Source organism: Trachemys scripta, chromosome 2, assembly GCF_013100865.1.
Source record: "Trachemys scripta elegans isolate TJP31775 chromosome 2, CAS_Tse_1.0, whole genome shotgun sequence".
NCBI lineage: Eukaryota > Metazoa > Chordata > Testudines > Emydidae > Trachemys > Trachemys scripta.
In genome coordinates, this window is record NC_048299.1 from 45,889,628 (window position 1) to 45,914,978 (window position 25,351).

At 48.9% G+C, this 25,351-nt stretch overlaps 1 long non-coding RNA gene across 1 annotated transcript; it reads left to right on the top strand.

The window, feature by feature from the left end:
- The first annotated feature begins 11,779 nt into the window (after nucleotides 1-11,779).
- Nucleotides 11,780-13,288, top strand: LOC117871532. The gene is made up of 3 exons (XR_004644264.1): nucleotides 11,780-12,416; nucleotides 12,888-13,061; nucleotides 13,215-13,288. It is a non-coding gene; the product is annotated as an uncharacterized LOC117871532 (long non-coding RNA).
- The last annotated feature ends 12,063 nt before the right edge of the window (nucleotides 13,289-25,351 follow it).

A 25,351-nucleotide genomic window follows, 5' to 3' on the forward strand; every position in this document is an offset into this window, starting at 1 on the left:
CCACTTGTGGCCTTTGAATATCTTCCACAGAGGAAGTTTAAAACCACAACTTCCAAAGGTTTAAACTACCTCATACACTTCAAGCCAAGTGTGATCCACGTCCACAGTAGGTACTTCTCCATAGGATCTGAGGTGCTTTTAGTCCCATTCGTAATACAAAGGTGCTAATTTCAGTATGATAGAGGATCTTTCCAATACTTGAACTTTGATGGTGCTAGCAGCATTTGAAATACCACTTTTCTGTATTAAGTTGTATTGTTTCTTTGAAATCTGTCTCAAAATTTTAGTCAGAATGTCCCATCTCACCCCCCAGATTAAGCATGTGGATCATTTCTCTCCCCCTGCCCCATCTTCATCCTCTCCTCCAAATTCAGGTGCTCATGCTTTTAAATCTCATATTCATCCTCTACGATGGGTAAAAAGAAAGCATCATTTCTCAAAAAAAATTGTACCTATTTTGTATATGTGAGATGTTTAAATAAGTTGTGAAAAAATTGAAATAAAGCATGTCCAGTGTTCCAAAAGAAAATATTGAATGAGTAAAGTTCCTTGCTTAAGTGCATCAATAGATATTTGTACCCAGTATATGCATTGTTAATTACCTGGCTTCTTAAAGCAAAAAAATAAAAATTAAAAAAAAAATAGCAAGATACAGCACTTCTGCTAAAATATCTGGCTACATCAAGGCCCATATTTGGTTGTTCTGAATTATCTGTTTGCTAAATACACTAAAACATTCATTGAAAGCCTGCTTGAATACAGTTAATAGTGTAGCAATAACACAATGTAATGCATTAAGCGTCAATTAATGCTCACCTTTTTCTATAAACTATAAATGTGATATAACCCAGGGTCTGTCCTTCTTTGCTAATTCTTGGATTAAATTAGTTATACAAGAATGGGAACATGCAATCAGATCCAACGTTAGATCTAGAAAAAAATCATATTTTCTTTCCTCCAGATAGCAAAATACGTAATTGTTTGATCATGCATACCCCACTCAACTGTGAAATGAAATGGCATTTTAATTTATCTTATTTTATCTCTGCGCGCATGCATGCACATGCGCACACACACACACACACACACAGTCTTTTCTGCTCTTTCTGGCATTTAGTCTAAGCAGTGAAGAAGTTGTCTTTCTCTTTCTGAACTAAGCATGCAATACATTTGCATAGTTTCATTTGTCTGTCTTTGCCTGTTTGTTGCAATGAGATATTTATTTGCTGTATTCCATGATCATAGGGAAATAGCTTATTGATATGTTTGTCTATTCAACTCTTCAGTTCAACATCTCTGTTTTGTAAAGTCTACAGACAATTCGACAGCACTAGGCATCCTGGTGTGACGCTACTGTTAACAAGCAATAATCGATTGTTGCTTTTTGTTAAAATATTAAAGCGATTCATGGCCAAATGCCACCTGGGGTAGAGTGGGTGCACAAAGTAGGGGGGGAGCACAAGGATCTGCATCTCGCCCACTCTCTGTATCCAACAATAGCAGCAAGATAGGATTCTTGCTTAGCACTGATGAAGGAAAAATACAGAGGACCCAGTTTCCCTGGTTTCAAAGGGCCATTGTTTCCTGGCTGGTGACAAGCTGTTGAATCTGTTATTGGTAGAAGCTTTGACTTTCTTGAATACATATGCAGAAGTCAAACCAGGGAACTATTTAAAAAAATGTTCTCTAGATTATTAGGAGGAGGATGTTTTGGTAAGCACTAACAGTACCCTCAGCACCATAGAAGACACAGGAGATGCTACAGTCCCTACTAGGGTGACCAGACAGCAAATGTGAAAGATCAGGACGGGGGTGGAGGGTAATAGGAGCCTATATAAGAAAAAGACTCAAAAATTGGGCCCGTCCCTATAAAATCAGGACAGCTGGTCATCCTAGTCCCTACCCCAAGGAATTTACTGTCTTTGGTGGATGGCGATACTTTCCTGACATAGCTGGACTGAAATTCTGATTGGATTAGCATTTCTGGGTGTCTGAGATTAGGACGGAGTTTCAGAGATGGACAGCAGCATAGAACACATAAGGACAACCAGAGGAGACAAAGCAAGAGATGGGCTTTGCTAACAGATACTGTGTGAAGGTAGATTTGCAGAAAGTTTACAGAACAAAGCTCTCTGTAACCAGAGTGGAAGTACTATTGGAGAGGTGAGACTTCTCTGAACAATGTAGAATCCAAAGAGAGAGATCAAACTAGAGTGGGGTGAGGAGGGAGAAGGGTGGAGGGGTGTAACCCCACAGTCTGATACCAAAAAAAGGAATCCCTTTCCAGCCTTGTTTCTGGAAAGCTGAATAAGACTAAAGGCCCAAGTTTCAAAATGTGTTCTTTATTTGTCCACATGGACCTTTTACATGTCAACAAATGGAGTCCAAGTTCAGGCCTCTGAAATTATGGCCCTTTGAGTCTAAGGATCTGAATAAACTGACTAAAGGGTCATTGCCAGCTTAAACGCTAATCAGTTTTAAAAATAAGTGAGAAGTCGTTTCAGGTACTAATCCCGCCCCACAACCCACCAACCATTTTCTTATTTGAGTTCTACAATCATATTTTCCTATTTTTAAAAATATCCCCCTTCCCCCCTCTGCACCCTTCCCCCCTTCCCCCCCGCTGCTGTATGAAATACAGGGTTTAAAACTGCAAATGTTTTGGTGCTCACCTGGATCAGCTAGAGGCCAATTAGTTTCTACAAAGCTAGACGTGAAAGGATCTCAATAGGGTATAAAAATTTCCCCATGTTCGAGTGCCCCTAGGTGCATCTAAGTACCTCTAGCATATCTGCAGACTTTAGGATGGCTGCAAAGGTGTCTGCTAGAATTGGGCACTGGCCCTATTCATCTCATTAGTGTTTTGGGGAAGAGACAGCCACTAGCTCAGCCATCATTTATGTGCTTAAAATATAAGTGCTTAAGGCTTGGATTTTCAAAGTGACCTAAGGGAGTTGGGCACCCAATTCATATCTGTGAAATTATATTCTAGGTATATAATTGTTGAGCTGGTTCAGGACGGGATTAGTTTCTTGCTACTCCCCAGACATTAAGGAGCTGGATCGCATTAGTGCCTACCCCTACCAGGGGTCCTTGCAGGCTCCCTAAAGTGGAGTTTCTAAAACCTAATCTAGTTATTTCTTAGCTACTCAGACAGTGCCTGTAGTGTGGGTGAGAGCGCCTCACCCACATCCATCTTCCTGTAGTCTTGTAAAGTAAAACCTTGAATGCACCCATAATGCAACCCTTTAGCACCTTTGCACTTCTCCTTGTCACGGACTTTTGCAGAAGTGAAATGTGACGTTGGCAGGGGATTCTGCCGCAGATAACCTCAGACAAAAAAAAATTAGAAAACTAAAGGAAGAGGGAAATGGTGACCCCTATATATTTTAGACTCCGGATTGGGGCCATGAGTGGGGGAGTAATCATATAGGGGAGTTGGACAGGGTTGAGGCAAGAATCAGGATGAGGGTAGGCTAAAGAGGGTTGGTAGGGAGTCTGGGTTATTCCTGGGTTGAGGAAGTGTTGTGACTAGGTGTAGGCTGGAAACAGGAAGGGTAAAGGAAAGTCTCAGGCCCTGGGCAGATTGGGGAAGGTTTGCATGAGTTGGTGCCATGAGGTTGGTGAGAGATGATTAGAGATCATGGGAGGAAATCTTAGGTGCAATCCAGGGTAGGGGAGAGGCAGGACAATGGAGGCATCCAGGAGCAAGAAGACAGTGCTTAGCCCTGTTTAAGATAAGGAACTGAAGATACCACCAGAGGCTGAGAGAGCTAATGGTTAGAGTGACTGGATACCCCTCTTCTCCTCCCATGGAGCTCAATGTTCCGTAGGAGAAAGCTGGAAAAGGAAGATGTGTTTAGTTTTCTTCATCTGGCTTTTCTGGCTTATATAACCCAGTACTTTTATGTTGATTAGTTGGAGACCTCAACTTCCTCCCCTCCTCCCCACAAGAGAATGTAAAGCCCTTCTTCATTCCAGGCTCGGCGAACCCAAACATTTCATTCAGATGACAGAAGAAGAGAAAAGAAGGCCCTTTTCCCCTTTACTTCTGTTTGAAATAGCTCACATAACTTGCAGAGTAGGAAAGAAACTACAAAAGACAGCTGCTACCCACTCAGCTGCCTTCTGGCTTCTCGCCTATTCCAAGTAACCTATCACATTGCACCCTCTGCTGCTTGTATGCTAGAACACATAAAACTGCATTTAGCCCATCCTGTGATGCACCAATGGTAACCTCTAAACTAAAAATGTATTTTGAGATTGTGTGCATTACACATGGAAATAGCATTAGGGAACATATTTACAAAACAGACTCTATGAGGTATAGCCCCAGCCCCTGCCCTGGCCACTTCCTTGAGGCCACATCCCCATTCTCTCCATCCCCCCTCCCTCCGTCGCCGCTCTCCCCCACCCTCACTCACTTTCACCGGGCTGGGGCAGGGGATTGGGGTGCAGGAGGGGGTGTGGGCTCTGGGAGGGAGTATGGGTGTGGGTGGGGGGGCAGAGGGATGTGCTGGCAGCTTCTGGGAACTGCGCGGACCCAGGGTCCCCGCTCCTCCCCTTCCCTCCCAGTGCCTTCTTCATGCCGGGGAATAGCTGTTCCCCAGCATGAAGGAGGCACTGGGAGGGATGGGTGATGAGTTGATCAGTGAGGCCTGCAGACCCCCTGGACTACTCTTGGAGATCCCCAGGGGTCTGCAGACCTCAGTTTGAGAAACACCGAGTTAGGGGATCAAATTCTGCTATTGTTACCAAGCATGGCATCCAAGTTATTGGCCCAATGGCAGAGGCCTTTCAAAGGTGCTGTGAAGTGTAGCCCCATCAATTATGAGGTATGACATCCCGAGAAGAGAAAGGGCACCCAAATCTACCATGACAACTAAAGGCCTGGTGTGACAGGGAAGCCTTCCTGATCACTCCTCTTGCCACCAACTCTGAACTAGGACCCGAGATTTCGACGGCACAGATGGATAACACTGCCAAGTTGAAGGAGATGTTTGGGGTTGAACAAAAGGCCCGAATGGAGGAGCTGATACAAATGTTCCCTCAAATATTCTCCCATCCTTCCTGGGCATACATACCTAACATACCCCACATTGAGACCAACCCTGGGCAGATGGTGAAAGAGAGCCCTTGGTCCCTACCCAAGAAGATGTTGAACACTGTCAGGACCGATAAGCCATGATGGACCTGGATGTGGTGGTAGAGTCCCACGGTGAATGGCAAAGCCTCATCCCAAAGCACAATGGCACAATGAGGTTTTGCAATGACTTCCTCGAGGTCAATGAGCTCTCCAAGTTTGATGCATACTCCACACCACAGGTGGACAAGCTACTGTAATGGCTTGGGACAGCCAGTACTCGTCTACAATTGACCTTACAAAAGGGTATTGGCAGATCCCCTCAAGTCCAGAAACCAAGGAAAAGACCACATTTTCCACACCCTTTAGACTGTACCATTTTCTAACAATGTCATCTGTGCTGCATGTGGGGAATGGCAACCTTTCAATGGATTGGGTGTGCCTTCCACATGGACACTATGCCACGGCTTATTTGTATGATATAGTCATATATAGCCCAGACTGGGGCAGCCACATCACCATGATGCTACAGTCAATTGCTGAAGCCGGCCTGACTGCCAACCCAGCCAAGTTTAGATCTGGAAATATTGAAACCATGTACCTAGGATATACGGTGGGAGATGGGCGTATACGCCCACTTGTGAACAAACTATAAGCCCTGACCAACTACCCCTGGCCACCACAAAAAGTGAGACAATTTTGGGAGCTGGCTGGATACTACAGATGCTTCGTGCCTAACTTCATCATCCTTGCAGCCCCCCTTACAAACTTTACAAGAGATGAGAAACCTCGAAAAGTTCAGTGGTCGGATGAGTATCATGCGGTCTTTAAAATGCTGAAAGTGCCATAACCCGGTGCTCTTCAACCTAGAATTCTCAAAGGCATTTGTACTTCAGACAGATGCATCAGACATGGGAGGTGGGGCAGAGCTCTCCCAGACCTTTAAGGGAGAGGAACACCTCATACAGTACTTAAGTTGATAGTTATTCCTGCATGCAAGAGCCTAATCCATAATAGAAAAAAAAAAGCCATGGCTGTGAAATGGACCATAGACACCTTGTACTACTACCTGCTAGGGAGCCCCTTTTCTCTCATTACTGACCAGGCATCCCTCAGATGGCTACACACATGAAGGACATGAGCGTAAGGATCATGCGTTGTTACCTGGCCCTCCAGCCATACCAATTCCAGGTGCTTCTTTGGGCGGGCCAGGCTCATGCTAATGCCGATTTCTTTTCTCAGAGTACAGACGCTGTAACAGATGAAGAGAACAGGCACACCTTGGATAAATGAGCAGCAACTATACTATGCTTCTTGTATGGAATCATTTCTTCTAAAATTAAGTAGTTGGATCTTATTGTATTAGACAGCCATAGATAATCCACAAAGCAGGTCACATGTCCCAAAGAGATACAATTTTCTGTTATGATAAACATTTAATAAAATAATGCTTATGTATATGAGGTCTTACATCAGAAGCCTCCAATTTAAGACATCATATAACTAAGCACTACAGTAATTCATTAGTTAAAAGGCATTGCACCTTTCTGAAGTAGGAAAGAAACGTGTTTCCTCATTTTATAAATAAGGAAACTAAGTCATAGAGAAGTTAATGCAATGCCTAAAGATAGGCAGGCATCCAAATTCATATTGAGGCAAATAAGTGAGGTGCAGAGGTGAAAGTAAGAGCCGGTGCACCGTACTAGGACGGCCCAGCTTCCCCAGGTGGCAATTTAAAGGGCCTGGGGCTCCCAGCACCAGCTGGAGCCCCAGGCCCTTTAAATTGCCGCCAGAGCCCCACTGCTGGAGCCCTGGGGTAGTGGCAGCGGGGCTCCAGGGGTTATTTAAAGAGCCCAGGACTCCCCTGCTTCTTCCACCCTGGGCCCTTTAAATAGCTGCCGGAGCCCCACCGCCACTACCCCAGGGCTCTGGGGGCTATTTAAAGGGCCGGGGCAGTAGAAGCAGGGGAGTCCTGGACCCTTTAAATAGCCCCCAGAGCCCAGGGGTAGCAGCGGCAGCTGGGGGCTCTGGCAGCGGTTTAAAGGGCCCGGGGCGATAGCGGCGGCCGAGCCCTGGGCCCTTTAAACTGCTGCCGGAGCCCCAGGCTGCCGCTGCTACCCCAGCAGGGAAGGGCACTTACCCAGTCCTTATTCAAACCGGAGTTGATTGTGTCTAGTTTGCATGGCTGAGCCATTACAAACGTTGACTCTATCTCCCCTTGTAAGTACTCTCACACTTCTTATCACACTGTCGGTACTCGGCTAGCTTGATTATCACTTCAAAAGTTTTTTTTTTTTCTTAATTAATTGGCCTCTCAGAGTTGGTAAGACAACTCCCACCTGTTTATGCTCTCTGTATGTGTGTATATATATCTCCTCATTATATGTTCCATTCTATATGCATCCGAAGAAGTGGGCTGTAGTCCACGAAAGCTTATGCTCTAATAAATTTGTTAGTCTCTAAGGTGCCACAAGTACTCCTGTTCTTCTTTTTGCGGATACAGACTAACACGGCTGTTACTCTGAAACTTGTCAATGTGTATGTGTCTCTCTCTTTCCCAGACCTGAACATCCATGAGGTCGAAGACCTTTGGTGCTGGGACTGGCACCAGGACAGCAGGCTCCTCAGCTATAAGAACACAGCCAGGGTGGGGGAGGTAAGGACACTCTGCCAGGGCATGGCACAGCTCTGCAGGGCAGGTGGCTGCCTCCTGGAGCCATGCGATGGAGTTGCCGTTCTAGGCCAGGATTTGCAGCCTGGTTCTGGGCAATCTGCTGAAGCCTCACATCTGGTTGGTTTCAGGTTTTTGCTAAATTTTTCTCAGAGGGGCAGAGAAGATTCTTCCTGCAGACAGCAGTGCTGGCCATGCACGACCCCCTGCTGCGTGTCAGCCAGGCTGGGCTGCTCCTCACTTACTCCCTCCTGGGGCAAGCCGAGCAGCTGATGGGGAGCAAGGTGAGCAGCTGCATTAGACTCAGGAGATTGGGGCGGGGCCCAGGCCTCATTCCCATCCTCTGGCCATTCGGCCTGGCAGCAAGGCGACTGGTAGGGAATGAGAGTGAGAGCAGGTGCTCCTGGGAAGGGAGATGAATTCACCTCCGTGAGCAGGAGGGAGCCAGCTTGTCCCCAGAGCAGCTCCAGCCCAGCTCGTTAGCAAGGCTAATGAATGACAAGCATTGCCTCAGCACGGACTTCTGTTCTTGGGAAGGGCAGCAGAGTCCTCTACGTGCCCTCTGCGAGCCTCTCCTGTCACCCGTGCCACCACCCAGAGTTGTTCCCGTCACTGGCAGTCTGGGAGGCCATGGACTGAGGGGTGATGGCGACTGACGGGGCAGTTCTGAGGCACATGGGCGGGGGAAGTTCGTCCTGCTGCCGGCAGGGCTGGACTCACTCTAGAGAGAACAGGAGGATTCAGTCAGCAGGGGCTGCTGATCTGCCCCATTCACCAGGGCTGCCATCCTGCGGCTTCAGCCTCAGTGGCTGGGATGACTTGAGGAAAGGTCTCAAGCTCCCCACATCCCACTTCACTGCTGCCAGAATCCCTCCGCCCCCGGTCCCGCTAGAGCCCCCTCCCTGCCCAACCTGGGTGGGGGTGGAGGAGAAGGGTCAGAGAACTTGAGCTGTGGATTGGAGGTGGAACAGCTGTCAGGGGCACTGGGTGGGAGGTGGCAGGAGCTCCCCCTACAAGGAGGTTGTTGGCACTGGAGGTCCCTTGAAAGGAAAACAAGACTCCATTCTGGGGGTCAGGAGGGGGACTTCATCCCTCAGAGGTGCGTGGGTGCTGGGTGGAATTGCTGCTGGTCCCAGGTGCCCTTAATTCCCCCTGATTCCACGGGGGCATCTCAGTTTCTGACAGGTCCTCGTTCCCTTGCAGCAGGAGGTCGTCACGGCTAACATAATGAACCAAATTCACATCATCCGGCACTTGTGCCAAGTGCCGGAGGCACTGCAGGAATTCTGCCTCCAAGGCCACCAGCAACTCCTGCTCCCTCTAAACGGGGAGTGTAGTGAGACTGAGTGGCCTCCCTCCGAGCAGGAGAGCGAGGGCCCCTCTACACGCCCCTTGGAGGGCAGAGCCTATATCGCCCCACCCCCCTTGCCTGTTGGCTGGCCACCGGGGCCTCTGGTAGACTCTGTTGCAACTGAGCGGCCTCCCTCCGAGCAGGAGAGCGAGGGCCCCTCTACACACCCCTTGGATGGCAGAGCCTATATCGCCCCACCCCCTTCGCCTATTGGCTGGCCACCGGGGCCTCTGGTAGACTCTGTTGCAACTGAGCGGCCTCCCTCCGAGCGGGAGAGCGAGGGCCCCCCTACACGCCCCTTGGAGGGCGGAGCCTATATCGCCCCGCCCCCCTCGCCATAAGGACCGGGGCGTGGGGTCGGAAATATAAAAGGCCGGCCCTTCACCACAGTTGGGGGACAGCCTGCAACAGAGGAGGACACTTGGCCTGTTCTCCAGAGACCCCTAACCCTAACCCCAGACATGGACGAGGACTGGCCCGGAGTACCCGCTGCGGTTTACCCCAAGGAGCCGGAAGAGGCCTGGAGGCCGCAGGTACCAAACCCCGGGGAGGCAGGAAGTAGCCCAGGGGCAGCCCGGGAGCTGCTGGCTGCAGAGCCCGACGCGGCTCAGTCGGCGTGTTGTGGCTGGATCCCCGCCGACGCAGGGGCAACCAATCCTGCCCCTGCCAGCGCCTTGGGCTGGGACGCGGGGGAGGAGGGTGGGACCGCGTCCCCCTGCCACCCCACCCCGGGTGGCTGACCCCCTACACGATGCAAGGAGGCTCTAGCCCAGGACAGGAACTGTTTGTTGGCTGGTCACCGGGGCCCCACCCAGGCCAGGGCCCACCCTTGAAGTCTGGTTGTTTGTGGGGTGCTTGGGCCCCGCCCAGGCCTGAGCCACCCCCAATACATTGTGTTGAGGGGCTGACCACTTGAGCGACCTCAACCCAGCAGCGCCAGCTCTACCATTTTTGCTGCCCCAAGCAAAAAAAAAAAAAAAAAAATACAACAACGCTCAGACTGCCAAAGCGAGCAAAAAGAAAACCAAAAAAAAATCCCAACCACTTGGACTGCTGCCACCCGAACTGCCAAAGCAGAAAAAAAACCAACAACAACGCTCGGACTGCCGCCACTCGGACTGCCGCCGCCCGAACTGCTGAAGTGCAAAAAACAAAAAAGTCGCCCGGCCTGTGCTGCCCCAAGAATGGACGGAATGCCGCCCCAGGCATGTGCTTCCTCCGCTGGTGTCTGGAGCCAGCCCCGCAGCCCAAGACACAGCCTGGTTGCGACAGCTGATCGCTGAGGTGGGGCGGCTGCTCCACCCCCATGCAAGAGGGCGCTAGAGTAGGCCAGAGCGGCTGCAGAGGCTGGTAGCCAATCAGAGAAGGGCCAACTGAGAGCCAATCGGGGCCGAGATTAGAGCCAGCCAATCAGGGCTAAGCTAGGCCCTATATAAAGGCTGCCCAGGCAGTCTGTCCCAGACCTTGATGGGAGAAGGTCTGTCTTCAGAGCAGGAGACCAGCAGCCTCAAGGGAGCATACTACAGCTCTGGCCCAAGACCTGCCAGACTGCGGGCCCTGATAGAAAGGGCCTAGAGGACCCAGAGGGGAAGTGGCCCAGGGACAGTTGGACAAGGGGAGAGCAGGGAGGCTGCCACTGGAGGATCCCTGGGTTGGGACCCAGGGTAGTTGGTGGGCCTGGGTACCCCCCGTTCCCTCTTGTACTGCGCCTGGCCATGCGGTGGCTGAGTCAAACTGCAACCGGCCCTTGAGACAAGGGGCTAGACTTTGGGGGTTTTGGTTGGCCACTGAGGCAGGTGCAAGGACTGTTGCTAACCTCCTTCCCCCCTCCCCGCCGGAAGGAGATGTGGATGGATTGGGGGGCACTGCTGGAGGGAAGTGGCCTGAAGAAGGACACGGTCAAGCGGACTAGGCAGATTGTGCCACATGGAGAGACCAAAATGGTGGAGAAAAGAGACTTCTATTGGAGGGCCTGGGTGGCTCGGCTTGCCGAACAGCAGAGGGAGTTGTTCTGGCTGCTGTGGAGGTCGGCACCCAGACCAAACAAGAGATCCGAGGGCGAGAGTCCAGAAACACTGAACTGCTTCGCCTGTAGGTGACAGGGATGCTAAAGGAGGGAGTGTCCCTCCTGGGAGGGGGCAGAGAGGCCCCACCCAGAAAAGGCACCCCCTGTGAGAGTAACGGGGGAGCCCCCAGCTTGTTGGGTCTGTGGGGAGCCAGGGCACCTGAAGAGAGAGTGCCCCTACAGGACTCCCAAGGCCTGGGCCAGCCCAGAAGGAAGGGCTAGGGCCCAAACAAGCAGGAGTAGGGATGTGGCAGGGCGAAGACCCAGAAAGTGCTTCCACTGCCACCAACGGGGACATCTAAAGAGGCACTTCCCCCTGAGGCAGAAAGGGGGAGTGTCTGAGACAAGGGCTCGGTCAGAGACTAGCCACAGAGAAGAGGTGGTGAAGACGGAGGCCCCTAGAGAGAAAGGGGCTGGGGCAGAGAGGCCCCACCGAAATGAGGGAACCCACATAGGAGCCAGGAGGGCCCATGTGGGAACCCAAACAGAAGTAGGAACCCACGTAGGACCAGGGCGTTCAACAGTGGGAACCCAGACCCTACAGCTGGGAAGCAGCTGGCTCCAGACTTTGGAGGGCCTGTGAGACGAAATGGATCCCCTGCAGGCCCCACTACGAAGGAAGCTGGGGTGATAGGGACCCCTTTCCTCCCCTCCCCTGTGAGCATTTTTTAAGGGGGAGGGTTTGTGGTGGGACAGCTGCCCCACCCCCATGTGAGAGGGAACTAGAGTAGGCCAGAATGGCTGTGCAAGCCGTCAGCCAATCAGGGAAGGGCCTACTGAGAGCCAATCAGGGCCGAGATTAGAGCCAGCCAATCAGGGCTAGGCTAGGCCCTATATAATGGCTGCCCAGGAGAGCAGCAGGTAGTCTGTCCCAGAATTTCATGGGGGAAGGTCTGTCTCCAGAGCAGGAGACCAGCATCTCGGGCTGGGCAGTACTGCATCTGGCCATCCGATGGCCGAGACAAATTGTAACCGGCCCTTGAGACAAGGGGCTAGACTTTGGGGGTTGCAGTTGACCACCAAGGCAGGTGCAAGGACTGTTGCTAACCCCCGCCCCTGGAATGGGGTGAGGATGGACTAGTGGGCACTGCTGGAGGGGCAGTGGCCTGCAGGGCAGTGTCAAGTGGTGAGCAATGCGGCTTCAGATGCCAACGGAGGACAAGAGAAGGATGGGACTCTGCCAGCAGAGGGCGTTCCCCATGGACTGAGCTAATTCCCAGAGTGACCAGCGGGAGGCGCCATGCTGGTGAGTCCCAACCCTGTCAAAACCGCCCAGCCCTATTGTGGGCCCACTGCTATCCTGCAGACTCTGGTCAGGACCAGACTGGGCCAGCTGGAGTGGTCTCCCTCTGATTGGGAGAGCGAGAAGGGGAAATGGAGCCCCCTGGCACTCACAGAAACTCTCTCCCCTCTCTGTGGAGCAGGGTTCTTCCCTCTGCCCCCCAAATTCCTTCATATGGGGCAGGACCTCTTTCCCTTCAACCACTCCCCTCCCCCCTTTCCTTGGTCTACCCCCCGTCATTCCCGCTGTGCCCAGGCAGAGCTCTCCCTGCCCCATATGGTGCAGAAAAGCCCTTGTGTCAGGGCCACAGCCCCACTGGAGCTCGGAAAGCTCCACTTTTGAGGAGGTGGGGGTGGGACAGAGGCTCAGGGCTAGCTTCACCTTCTGCCCTTTATTCTCCCCTTGGCCCTTCTATGGGGTCTCTGGGTGTGACAGGAATAGGAGCCTCCTTCCCAGCTGTCTTCCAGGCCCTGGGATCTGGCACAGCCTCCCAGACGGGCGCTTCCTGTAGCTGAGCCACGTCAGGGAGCAGTGGGGAACAGGTCACCTCGTCCCAGCAATGCCGGCTCTCAAAGAGGCTTAGATGGAAGACCCCAGTCCCTCATGGAGGTAAGAGCCATTTACTTCTTGGGGCGTGTGGGTCTCTTTGGGGAGAAATGGCATCCCCGATGCACAGCCTGGCTGGGAGCTTTCCCTGTCCCTGGATCCCAGCCCTGGTACAGAGACCTATTTCTCATCATGATATCCTCATTTTATTCTCAGAGGCGGTGTCCAGGATCCTGGAGACTGTTTCCTGCTGCAGGAGGTTTGAGCGGGGAGAGATCACTCACTGTCACCAACCCGGGTCTGCAGGGTTCATGGGAGCAGCCATACTCCAACCCTCCACCTGGAAGCCTGCTGAAAATTGCTTACCTCGGACCCATGAAGTTCAGCCCCAGTTTGAGGCTCCACTCCTGAGGTCCTCCTATTGGAGGAGTCCCAGGGGGCCAGTGAGCTTTCCTGGCCCTGCGTAAGACAGCAGCAGGAACCCGAAGCTGACAGAACACCAGGGCTGCTCCCGGTTCTGGACCGTGCACTGCCTGGTTCTGCTGCCGCTCCCCTGGCTTGATTTCCTGGCATCTGAGTTGTGGTGGTGATCGCAAGTTTGTCTTTTGCTGCTGATCTTCCAGTATCCTGACCCGGCTGACTCTCCACTTCTGTCATGTGAGTGTGGACTCTGGCTCTGACCAGTAGGTCTGGCTGCACTTGACCCAGCCGTGACATTGACTTTGGTACAATTTCTCCATTGCCCCTTTCTGATCTCCAGCAAGATACACCAGTCCCTTGGCTCCCAAAGTCCCAGTTGCCCTCTATTCAAGGGCTGAGGGGTAGTGCTTGTATCGCCCCACCCCAGCTGCTTTTCCTAGGGGAATCTCCCTAGAACAGAGGAGAAATCTGCTCTTTTCTTAGGCTCAGTCCCACCCTGGCCTCAGCTCGGCTACTTTGTTTACCTGGGGTCAGGCACCACTTTTGAAGCCCTTAGCGTGGGGGTGGAGGTGGGAGCAGAGGCTGAAGCTCCAGCGGTTTCCACCAAAGAACACACACTACGTCCCTGACAGAGGCAGGAAGGAAGCGTGGGACTGATACCAGTCCAGCTCCAACTGCTAGACTCCACCGACTTCCAAAGTCCGAGAACCCAGGAGCCCTGACTCTGACACTAGGCCTTAAATGACAAGACCAACCTCCCTCCCACTCAGGAAGCCATAGAAGGGAGCATCTGCTGAGCTCCCCTTGGCAATGCCGCTGTCAGAGACCATTGCTAGTGGGTACCAAGTGCCTGAGCAGGGAACTGCTTGAGAGCCTCCTAGAGACTCGCAGGTGTTTGACTGTGACCCTCAGGGAGCCGTGGCAAGAGACTCTCCGGCTCTAACAAAGGGTTTCTGTTCTCCTAGACAGTCAGCCAGTGAGGCCAGTTTGCAGAATGTGGAAGAGCCCTTTGGCAAGGCATTGGAGGATTCACCATGAAGGTGGCAGCAGCGGCAGTGCCTGGGGTCCCTATGGGCCAAGCCTCAACTCCTGCCAATCCAGGCTAGTCTCCCCCTGCTTTCAGCAGCGCTTGGCTTTAGCTGCTGGGCCTGTGAGCCTAGACCGGGGGTCTCAAACTCAAATGACCACGAGGGCCGGCTGAGGACTAGCTCATTGGCCCGAGGGCCGCATCACTGACACCCCCCCAGTCCTGCCCCCAGAGGGGGCAGGGGGAGTGTGGCAGGGGCTCAGGGCGGGAGTTGAGGTGCAGGGGGCTCAAGGCAAGGAGAGGTGAGGTAGGGGGTTGGGGTGCAGTAGGGGGCTCTAGGCAGGGGGTTGGGGTGCAGGGGGCAGGAGGGAGTGCAAGGTGTGGCAGAGGGTTGGGGTGCAGGATGGCATTGGCCTGTGGTCTGAAGCCGCTTACCTAGACAAATAGCCCCACAGGCCGCGTGTTGGAGACCCCTGGCCTAGACAGAGCACTCAGGTATTTCCATCAGCCTGCTCAATGGCAAATGCAGCCACCCAAAGAAGTGAAGAAGAATGGAAGTGAAAGAGTAAAGCTGGACCATCCGCTGAGCTGCTGCAATCAAGTGAGCAGAGCTGGGGAGAGAAGAGGGAGAACTCGAAGGTGGCTGGCGGCAGTAGGGAGGAGAAGCAGTTTGGGAGCCAGGAGAGGAGAAATAAATAGTTAATGACAAATGCTGCCAGCTTTCTCTTGTGTGGTGAAGGGTTGAAAAGGGGTCTCTTTACTATCAGGCTAAGCTTTAAAATAGCTGTGTATGGGGGGCGGGGAGGGTCTATAAAGGTAAGAGGTCACTCTAGGGGCTTGAAGCCCCAGATTCTGGGGCTATTGCAACTCCCTCCGGTGGTAGCAGTAGTGAGCGCTTGTCCTCCTTTTCTGGACTAGCCACCAGATAAAGGACACGATACATGTGGCCAAGGAAAGACCGAGGCAGTGTTGCCTGTTAACATGGCTCTTGTGGGGGAGCACGGCAGGTTACTTTGGACTAGGTAGAAGCCACATGTCTCCAAACCTGCACCTCGCGAGGCTCCAGAGACTTCGCTCCCCATCCCAGAGCGTCCTCAGAGTCCTACAGCGCCAGATGGAATCTGGCCTCTCCCACCCCTCAGCAGTCCAGAAAAAGTTATTTGTAGACATGTTCTGTGTCCTCTCCTGCCACACTCCCCTGTTGGAGACTAATGCAGTCACAGAGTCCAGGCTCGGATATTAGGAAACACTATTTCACTAGGAGGGTGGTGAAGCACTGGAATGGGTTCCCTAGGGAGGTGGTGGAATCTCCATCCTTAGAGGTTTTTAAGGTCAGGCCTGACAAAGCTCTGGCTGGGATGATTTAGTTGGGGATTGGTCCTGCTTTGAGCAGGGGGTTGGACTAAATGACCTCCTGAGGTCTCTTCCAACCCTGACATTCTATGATGTCTCTGTCCCTCTTTTATACTCTTTCAGTTGCTAGAAAGATCGTTGCTGTGTCATGGGGCTCAGGCAAGCCCATTGGTCAGGCAGTACCCCACTAAGTGCCCTCTCCAAGGAGTCTCTCAGAGAGTGGACTCTTCCTGATGGGCCATCAACACCTTTCTGGCCCTCCTTTGTTTCTCCTGTAAAGCTGGCTGTGGGCGTCTCCCAACCTCACAACATATTTCCGAAACGCACAGAGAGCATAACTTCCCATACCATGACAGCACATCCAATCCAACAGGTTATTAATGTTCAACAGATCCAGACATTTTACATACCACCTCACAAGGCATGCATAATACAAAACATCTCATAATCATATCACAGTGGTGAATACTGTGTGCTACTGAGGGATACAGGATTCCAGAGTGTCAGTGTATCATGGCCAATGGCAGTAAAAGCCCAAAGGAGATGCTCTCCTGGAACAACCTTTGGTGACAGCAAGGTCCCCAGTGAGAACTTCAGTGTGACTCTGCAGCTGTTACCCAGCTGTCCCACCCCAGCATCAGCTGCAACTCAGTGCTTTTTGAGTGGCTTCATGCTGGCTGCATGCCTAGACAGCAGATAAAATCTGCTAAATCTTTTCTTTCCCAGAAAGAGCCATTCCCATGTTTCTTTCGATTTCCACCCGCGTCAGACAGGAAACAAACCCAATGCAGAGTGGAGGGTGTCACGGCCGTGATGCACTCTGAGAAAACCCAACAGCATTCACAGCTGGCTGTGTAACTTTTCATTGTCTGATCACTGCCTTCCTGCCTCCCAGCCTGAGATCCAAAGTGAAGATGTGGGGTGTTGAGAAGTGGCTTGCCATTAGTAGGGTTCAGAGTTAGCACCACATTGAGATGGACTGAGGCCAGCTCGCGCCCCCTCCACCCACACCGATAGCTGTTGTGTGAGGCCCACTACAGACTCAGGCAGAAGTTAGTTTGGGTGTCACGGCCATGATGCACTCTGAGAAAACCCAACTTCAGTAATTCAGCCAGAGGTTCGGGGTCTATTACAGCAGTGGGTGGTGAGGTTCTGTGGCCTTCAATGTACAGGAGGTCAGACTAGATGACCTTCTGACCTTAACGTCTATGAGTCTTATTGAGTGGTTCACCCTTAATCTAAAGAACCAAAACCTGGGAAATACCAGACAGGAGACCATCAAACAGGAGTAAAAAGCAGTAAAAAGCCTCAGCAAAGAGCTCCAGGATACATAGCAGGGCTCATGTGGCAGTGAGTTCCAAAGACAAAAGGACCCATTCATAAGATCACGTTATCTGAAGAAGCCACCCCAGAGACATCTGCACCTCAGCGCTGGGCGAGCCATCCCCATGTAGTGTTGCTGTGCTGCTTTTCCTCAGCTGTTCCACCCCAGAGGTGACTGCATCTCAGCCCAGGTGACCATTACCCAGCAGTGGACAGAGTTCAATATTTGCTAAGGGTTTCTGTTTTCAGTTCTAAGAAATGCCTCATTTCTGAGACGAGGCAGTTGGGGATGTCATTTCTGGACGGAGAGGCAGTGGTAACATCCAGAAATTCACTAGGGGGTGTATCTCTGGCCAAGCTGTCCAGCCCCCCAAGTTGATCACAGTTCCTGGCACTTTCAGTGCCTTTTAAAGCACGTGCACTTCCAGACCCTGCTGCTCCAAAGAGCCCGTGGGGGGATCTGGGGAATGAAGATTCTCTGCACCCTCCAGTCTCTGTCACTTGCTTTTCCAGCCTGGCCCCACCTCTCCAGGTCTCTCTGTGCTCCCCTCCCACACGCACCCTGCCCAAGATAAAGATATTCAACATTCCAGCCTGATATCAACTAGTATGTCTTTAAATGGTTTCATTTTTTTAAGATTCCTAGAGAGACTATTGCAAGAAAGTTTTCTACGGGGTGTTGCAGAACCTGAAAAGAGGTTCTCACAGTCTTTCCAAAGCAACACGTGACTACTATGAATCATTCCTTTTGCTGAGTAACCATCTCAGATGGCTGATTTAAAGCTGGGCACCAATGGCACCAAATGCAAGGTGTGTTCTTACTGGGAGTGAGTTTGAGGAAGAGCTGGAATGGCCTGAAGAGCTTTAGGAAAAGTTGAAGTTTTAATCAATACATCACCTTCCTAAAACTACTTGTCAACAACAAAAAAGTGAGCTTTGTGGTTTCCCTAACATCATCCAAGCAGACACCCAAACAATATGAGAGACTGTGTTAACGTATTTTTTTTTTATAGAAACATGTTCAGCTCAGGACCATTACACACCTTTTGTATATGAGCTCTTTTAAAATGACTTTCCTGTATGTAAATATTTTTCCTTTTGTTAAAAAACACCAACTACTATACAGTTCTACTCCTATTTAATTACTCCCTAGTGGTCTTTTTAATTGTCTAATCTTGTTAAGTATTAGAAATAAGAATAAATGTCTTCTAAATTCTCTAATTTGACTGCTGTTTATAAATTTAGGTCTTGTTTGCATGAGCAAGTTGCACCAGTTTAACTAGAGGCTTGATTTTAAACCAGTGGAGTTAAATTGATTCAAACCCTTGTGGAGAAAATCTTAGTTCAGTTTAACAGTGATTATTTCAGTTATCTAAATTCAATTAAGAATAGACTTAAACTAAATAGAAATAAGCCACATCTTCTCTGAAATAAGAGTGTCTAAAGAAGAATCTTATTGTTTTCACTAAATAAGTTTTAAAATTATTTAAGTTAAACTGGTGCAACTTTCTCATATAGGCAAGACTTGAGGAACAGGAAAATGTGGACTGAAGGAGCCAACATGAATATCCACCTACGCTGAGGGTTCAAAGTACACATCACATAGCCCAAAATAAGGAGGGTTTTCTAGTATTGTGCACAAAATCAAATGTGTCCTTTAAAAGAAACCACCTATACTTGAAATCAAAGGAAATTTTGTTATAGACTTAATTGGGGGGCGAGATCAGGTCCTCAAGGAATAGGAGCTAGCTGTGACATAGGACATAGGTGCTGAGAAATCCAAGGTGCATGCTAAAATAGTGACATATCTGTCTAATCTAGCATGTATTTTATCCATTTTGAAGAAAATTAATCATACTGCCTCTCTTTGCTCTGCCATTCCTTCTGATCTTGTCCATTCCCCTGTTTGTCTTTCTGCTACCTGGTGACTTTCTCTTAGTCTACACTGTGGAAGCAGAGAAAGAACTGACAGGAAGGGGATGCAATACATGACAGTTCGTTAGCAAGAGTCAGGCTAACTGTAACCCTGATAACGCGAGATTTGTAGAAGCGAGGATTGTGTGAGGCGGGTGAGAAAGAACTGTGTAAGAAGTCATTATGACCTGGTATAGATAAGGTGTAGAAGACCTTGTGTAGATAAGGTATAGAAAATATTGTATGTTGGCAAGAGTCAAAACAAGTGAGGAAATGAGATATCAAGATGGCCTATGTATAAACAAAATGCAACTGTTGCTCATTATTGTCTGTAACAAAAGGTATAAATGCTTGCTGTAATTGTTTACCTGTTGAGAGACCTGCTTAGCTCTCTCCCTCTGCGCAATTGTGAGAGTTAATAAAGCATCTGACTTGCTATACCTAAACAAATAGTGAGAACTCTGTTTTTCTCCGACAACACTAACCCCCCAATTCGAACTAAGGTACGCAACTTCAGCTATGTGAATAACGTAGCTGAAGTCGACGTACCTTAGTTTGAACTTACCGCGGTCCAGACACGGCAGGCAGGCTCCCCCGTCAACTCCGTGTACTCCTCGCGCCAAGCAGGATTACCGGAGTCGACGGGGAGCACTTCTGGGTTCGATTTATCGCGTCCAGACAAGACGCGATAAATCAAACCCAGAAGTTCGATTGCCTGCCGCCGAACCAGCGCGTAAGTATAGACAAGCCCTTATTGTACATATTTTACTGACGCTGAGTTCTCTTCTTCCTTGCTGCCCTTGATGTGCCACCTGATTCCCTTCTGCCTGTGATGTTCCTCTCCTATTGACAACTTCTAATAGTGCCTCCTGTTCAATGAGATTGCTCCTCCTCCTCCTCCCTTTTGTGTGTGTGTGTGTGTGTGTGTGTGTTAGTATTAATTTAATGTGGAGGCAGGGAGACTGTTTTATCTGTCTTGTTTCCAGATCCTTTTATAAGTTTTCGGCTCTTCTTTGAAAGCCTGGTGTCTGTAGAAACAGGTGGAGACAAGAGGGAGGAGCCAGAATTAAATAACTTAGCTCTGTACTGACCACCAAAAAGTGCTTCATGGCCCACACTTTGGCAACTGCTTATCTAAAAGAACAGTCTGAGATGCCATGTTAACAGTCAGAGCAAGAGTAACATTTTGTTTAAAGTAGACCTGTCTAGTACTGATGATCCCGAAAGCTCGTTGAGGCTGAACATATTACTTGGTCAGACAATTAATAGATTATCAGAATAATGGTTCTTTGACAGACCTGGACAAAGACAATCTGTAAAGTCTTTGAGTTCAAGGAAGTGTAGGGGGCCTCAGAAAATCAATAATTGCCTGCAGTGTTTTTTACCACTTTCATCTAGTTAGTAGAGGAGAAGCAATGCTAAGAACAAGCATTTACAAACCAAAAGCTCAGCTTTGACTTACTAGAGGGTCTGTCATACTCCTCAGTATTGGTAAGTTTACTTGCAAATAGAGAAATAAGGTACTAAGATTATAGAAATTGCAGTGTTTCTTCTAATCAATAGTAATTCACTTCTGGAGTCAGTCTCTTGGTGTATCTGGCAGATAGTATCCATCCTGCTTGATATGAATTATAATTTTTTATATCATGTTTGTGACTCTAATTCTTAGGTGTGGTATAGTGATGCTACATGACAGTAAGACTGGCTGCAACAAAGAGCTACCTGTTGTAAATGAGATTTTATGCAAACTTACAACTACTCACTGGTGGCAGCTCTTAGATCAAAAGTATAAGATGGAAGCAGTGGAAACTTTTTTTATAAAATGCCAACCAGTATCCCTATAAAAACAGGAACAGATATTTTTCTTCAATCCATACAATATTTCAATCTTAGACATACAAATTATCCCAATGAAGTTACTTAGACTGTAAGATCTTCAGCTCAGAAACTACCATTTAGTTCTGTGTTTGTACAATGCTTAGCTAGTCTGTGACTGAGTCCCATAGGCACTACTACAGGACAAATAATACATAACTGGTGTGCGTGACAGGAAGACAACAATTGTATATTGCCTCAATAAATAAGTCATCTTAAAATGATATACTGAGCTGGGTAAACCCCTCATCTGCACATGAACAGACAGAAGAACACTTAAAGATTTTCCTCTGAATACTCATGCATGGTTTCCTGGGGGACTTCCAGGATGGCCTGCTGAGACAGTGAACTGAAACAGCCCTTGATCTGTGAGATAAATAAGCGCTTTCTGCTATGCCAGAGTTACAATGTATAGCAATAATAACTTCATATTCTTATTGTCCACCCAGTGATATTTAGTAAGAAGGTGTAACTCTGTTTAGCTACGTCTTTATTTTGGACTACAAGCCATCAGGAACAGTATCCCCAATAATGTCACGGCAAACCTGGTGGCTGAACTTTGTGACTCTGTCCTCACCCACAACTATTTCACATCTGGGGACAATGTATACCTTCAAGTCAGCGGCACTGCTATGGGTACCCGCATGGCCCCACAGTATGCCAACATTTTTATGGCTGACTTAGAACAACGCTTCCTCAGCTCTCATCTCCTAACGCCCCTACTCTACTTGTGCTACACTGATGACATCTTCATCATCTGGACCCACGGGAAGGAGGCCTTTGAGGAATTCCACCATGATTTCAACAATTTCCATCCCACCATCAACCTCAGCCTGGATCAGTCCACACAAGAAATCCACTTCCTGGACACGACAGTGCTAATAAGCGATGGTCACATAAACACCACCCTATATCGGAAACCTACTGACCGCTCTACTTACCTACATGCCTCCAGCTTCCATCCAGACCACATCACACGATCCATTGTCTAAAGCCAAGCTCTAAGATACAACCGCATTTGCTCCAATCCCTCAGACAGAGACAAACACCTACAAGATCTCTATCATGCGTTCTTAAAAGTACCCTACCCACCTGCTGAAGTGAAGAAACAGATTGACAGAGCCAGGAGAATACACAGAAGTCACCTACTCCAGGACAGGCCCAACAAAGAAAGTAACAGAACGCCACTAGCTGTCACCTTCAGCCCCCCAACTAAAACCTCTCCAGCGCATCATCAAGGATCTACAACCTATCCTGAAGGACGATCCCTCACTCTCACAGATCTTGGGAGACAGGCCAGTCCTCGCTTACAGACAGCCCCCAAATCTGAAGCAAATACTCACCAGCAACCACACACCATACAACAAAAACACTAACCCAGGAACCTATCCTTGGAACAAAGCCTGTTGCCAACTGTCCACATATCTATGCAAGGGACACCAGAATAGAACCTAATCACATCAGCCACACCATCAGAGGCTCATTCACCTGCACATCTACCAATGTGATATATGCCATCATGTGCCAGCAATGCCCCTCTGCCATGTACATTGGCCAAACCGGACAGTCTCTATGCAAAAGAATAAATGGACACCAATCAGACATCAAGAATTATAACATTCAAAAGCCAGTCGGAGAACACTTCAACCTCCTGGGTCACTCAATTACAGACCTAAAAGTCGCAATTCTCCAACAAAAAAACTTCAAAAACAGACTCCAACGAAAAACTGCAGAATTGGAATTAATTTGCAAACTGGACACCATTAAATTAAGCTTGAATAAAGACTAGGAGTGGATGGGTCATTACACGAAGTAAAAACTATTTCCCCATGCTAATTTTCCCCCTCCTGTTACTGACACCTTCTTGTCAACTGTTGGAATGGGCCATCCTGATTATCACTACAAAAGTTTTTTTTTTCTCCTGCTGATAATAGCCCACCTTAATTGATTAGTCTCATTATAGTTGGTAAGACAACACCAATTTTTTCATGTTCTCTGTGTGTGTGTGTGTGTGTGTGTGTGTGTGTGTGTGTGTATATATATTCCTAATGTATTTTCCACTGCATGCATCCCACTAAGTGGGTTTTAGTCCACGAAAGCTTATGCCTAAATAAATTTGTTAGTCTCTAAGGCCTGGTCTACTCTGGGGGGGGGGGGGAAATCGATCTAAGATACGTTGATTTCAGCTACGCTATTCTCATAGCTGAAGTTGCGTATCTTAGATCGACTTAGAATCACTTACTTTGCATCCTCGCGGCACGGGATCAATGGCCGCAGCTCCCTGTCGACTTTGCTTCCGCGTCTTGCCGAGCTGGAGTTCAGCAGTCGACGGGAGAGCGATCGGAAATCGATCCCCGATAGATCGATTGCTACCCGCTGATCACCGGTACCCTAAGGTGCCACAAGTACTCCTTGTTCTTTTTGCTGATACAGACTAACAGGGCTACCACTCTAAAATCTTTATTTTCTGCCTTTCTCTCTGTTATCTACAGCATGACAGTGTTATCTGATTTCATTTAAGATAACTGGAATTAGCTATTGAGACTGTTAAGCAGGGTAGTTGCTACTGGGACATATCAGAGAAAAGGACTGTGATCTCTTTTTATTTCAGAGGAGTTAGGAGTAGAGTAATTGCTTCAGTATCTGGATCTCAATCCAACTCCCACTGAAGCCCATGGAAATATTCCCATTCAGTGGGAGTTAGACTGGCTCTCTGGTAGGGACACAGGGATTTCAATTCCTCCCTTTTCCCAAACCCAAACAGTGCCTAACAGGAGCTGTGATTGCCAATGGGGGGACAGAGAGCCAAGTGCCCAGAATATTGCTAAGTCTTGTTAGAGTGTAAATGATTAGAGTCTGAAGAGTATGCATCAATGGCCTTCGGAACAAGGTTTATAATGGCCTACTATTGTTACTGATGCTTAGCAATACTGAACAGGTAAGCTCTCTAAAATATTTCAAAACACATTGACCAGATCCTCAGCTGGTGCAAATCACTGTAGCACTATTGAAGTCAATGGAAGTAGGTATATTTACACCAGAAGAGGATCTAACCCCCTCTCCAGAGTTAAGCAAATAGAGGAAGCTGCTACTGAGGAAGGCACTTGTTTCTGTTTTAACAAATGTGACAAATGTCCGATTCCTGAGAACTGCTGTTTAGTAATGAAATAGCTGCTCCCCTTTGAGCTTTGTAACCATCTCACACTGCAACAGGCAATTTACTGAAAAACAACTATCCTTGACTTTATACATAATGACATTTACCTCCTCAGAGGGAAATGTTTCAGCTGTCTTAGGCTATGTCCTCACTACGGGGGGGAGGGGGGGAGTTAAGATACGCAAATTCAGCTACACGTATAGCGTAGCTGAATTCGACGTATCGGAGCCGACTTACCCCGCTGTGAGGACGGCGGCAAATCGACCTCTGTGGTTCCCCTGTCGACGGTGCTTACTCCTACCTCTGCTGGTGGAGTACAAGCGTCAATTCGAGAATCGAATGTCGCGTCCCGACGAGACGAGATAATTCGATCCCTGAGAGATTGATTTCTACCTGCCGATTCAGGCGGGTAGTGTAGATGTAGCCTTAGCTATAGACTTTGATCCAGCATAACTACAAGCCATTATTCTTTCACATTATTCCACATTGCCTATCCCTTTCCACTGAATTCATACCCAACACACAAGTCAAGAGAGTTAAACTGCATGACACCGCTCTGCATTTTCTAGTAATAAGATTTTGATTTCTGGGATCCCAGAAACATAAATTTTCCTGGAGACCTCTTTAAGAGAGAGAAGTTAGGTTTTTCCAAAACTAAGCAACGCTTTCAGGCCTGTAGTTAATTTCTAATTGCCTGCCTTGGGTATGTGTGAAAGCTCATATTGTTATTGATGATGACTAAGGCTGTGAGTCTGTCTCGGAGGTCACGGATTCCATGACTTTCCAGGACTTCTGCATCAGCCGCTGCTGGGGCAGTCTCGGACCACCGCGCCCCTCCCCTGCAGAAGCAGCAGGAGTTTGGGTGTTGGAAGGGGCTTGGGGCTGAGGCAGAGGATCGGGGTGCAGGAGGGGATGGGGGCTCTGGGCAGTACAGTGTTTGTAGGACTGGAGCCTTGGATGGTAAACTCTTTGGGACAGAGTGTTTTCCTATATGCAGTGCTTAGCACAATGGGCACCTGATGCTGACAAGAGAGTCTCATAATACAAATTAAACAGGTTTAGCAGAATTTAATTTTTTTTATAACTTTCAGGGATAATAGTGATGGGGTTTAAAGCTGTTTTTTAGATTTTTATCCATTTAATTTTTCACAGTACAAAATTATGGGGAAGTGTCAGACAATAATTAGTGTGACTCAAAAAGTTAAAGCTTTATAACCAAACACAAATTGTCAACACCCTGTGTCACAAGATACAAAGTAAATATCTTTAAATCAAACTCTGAGT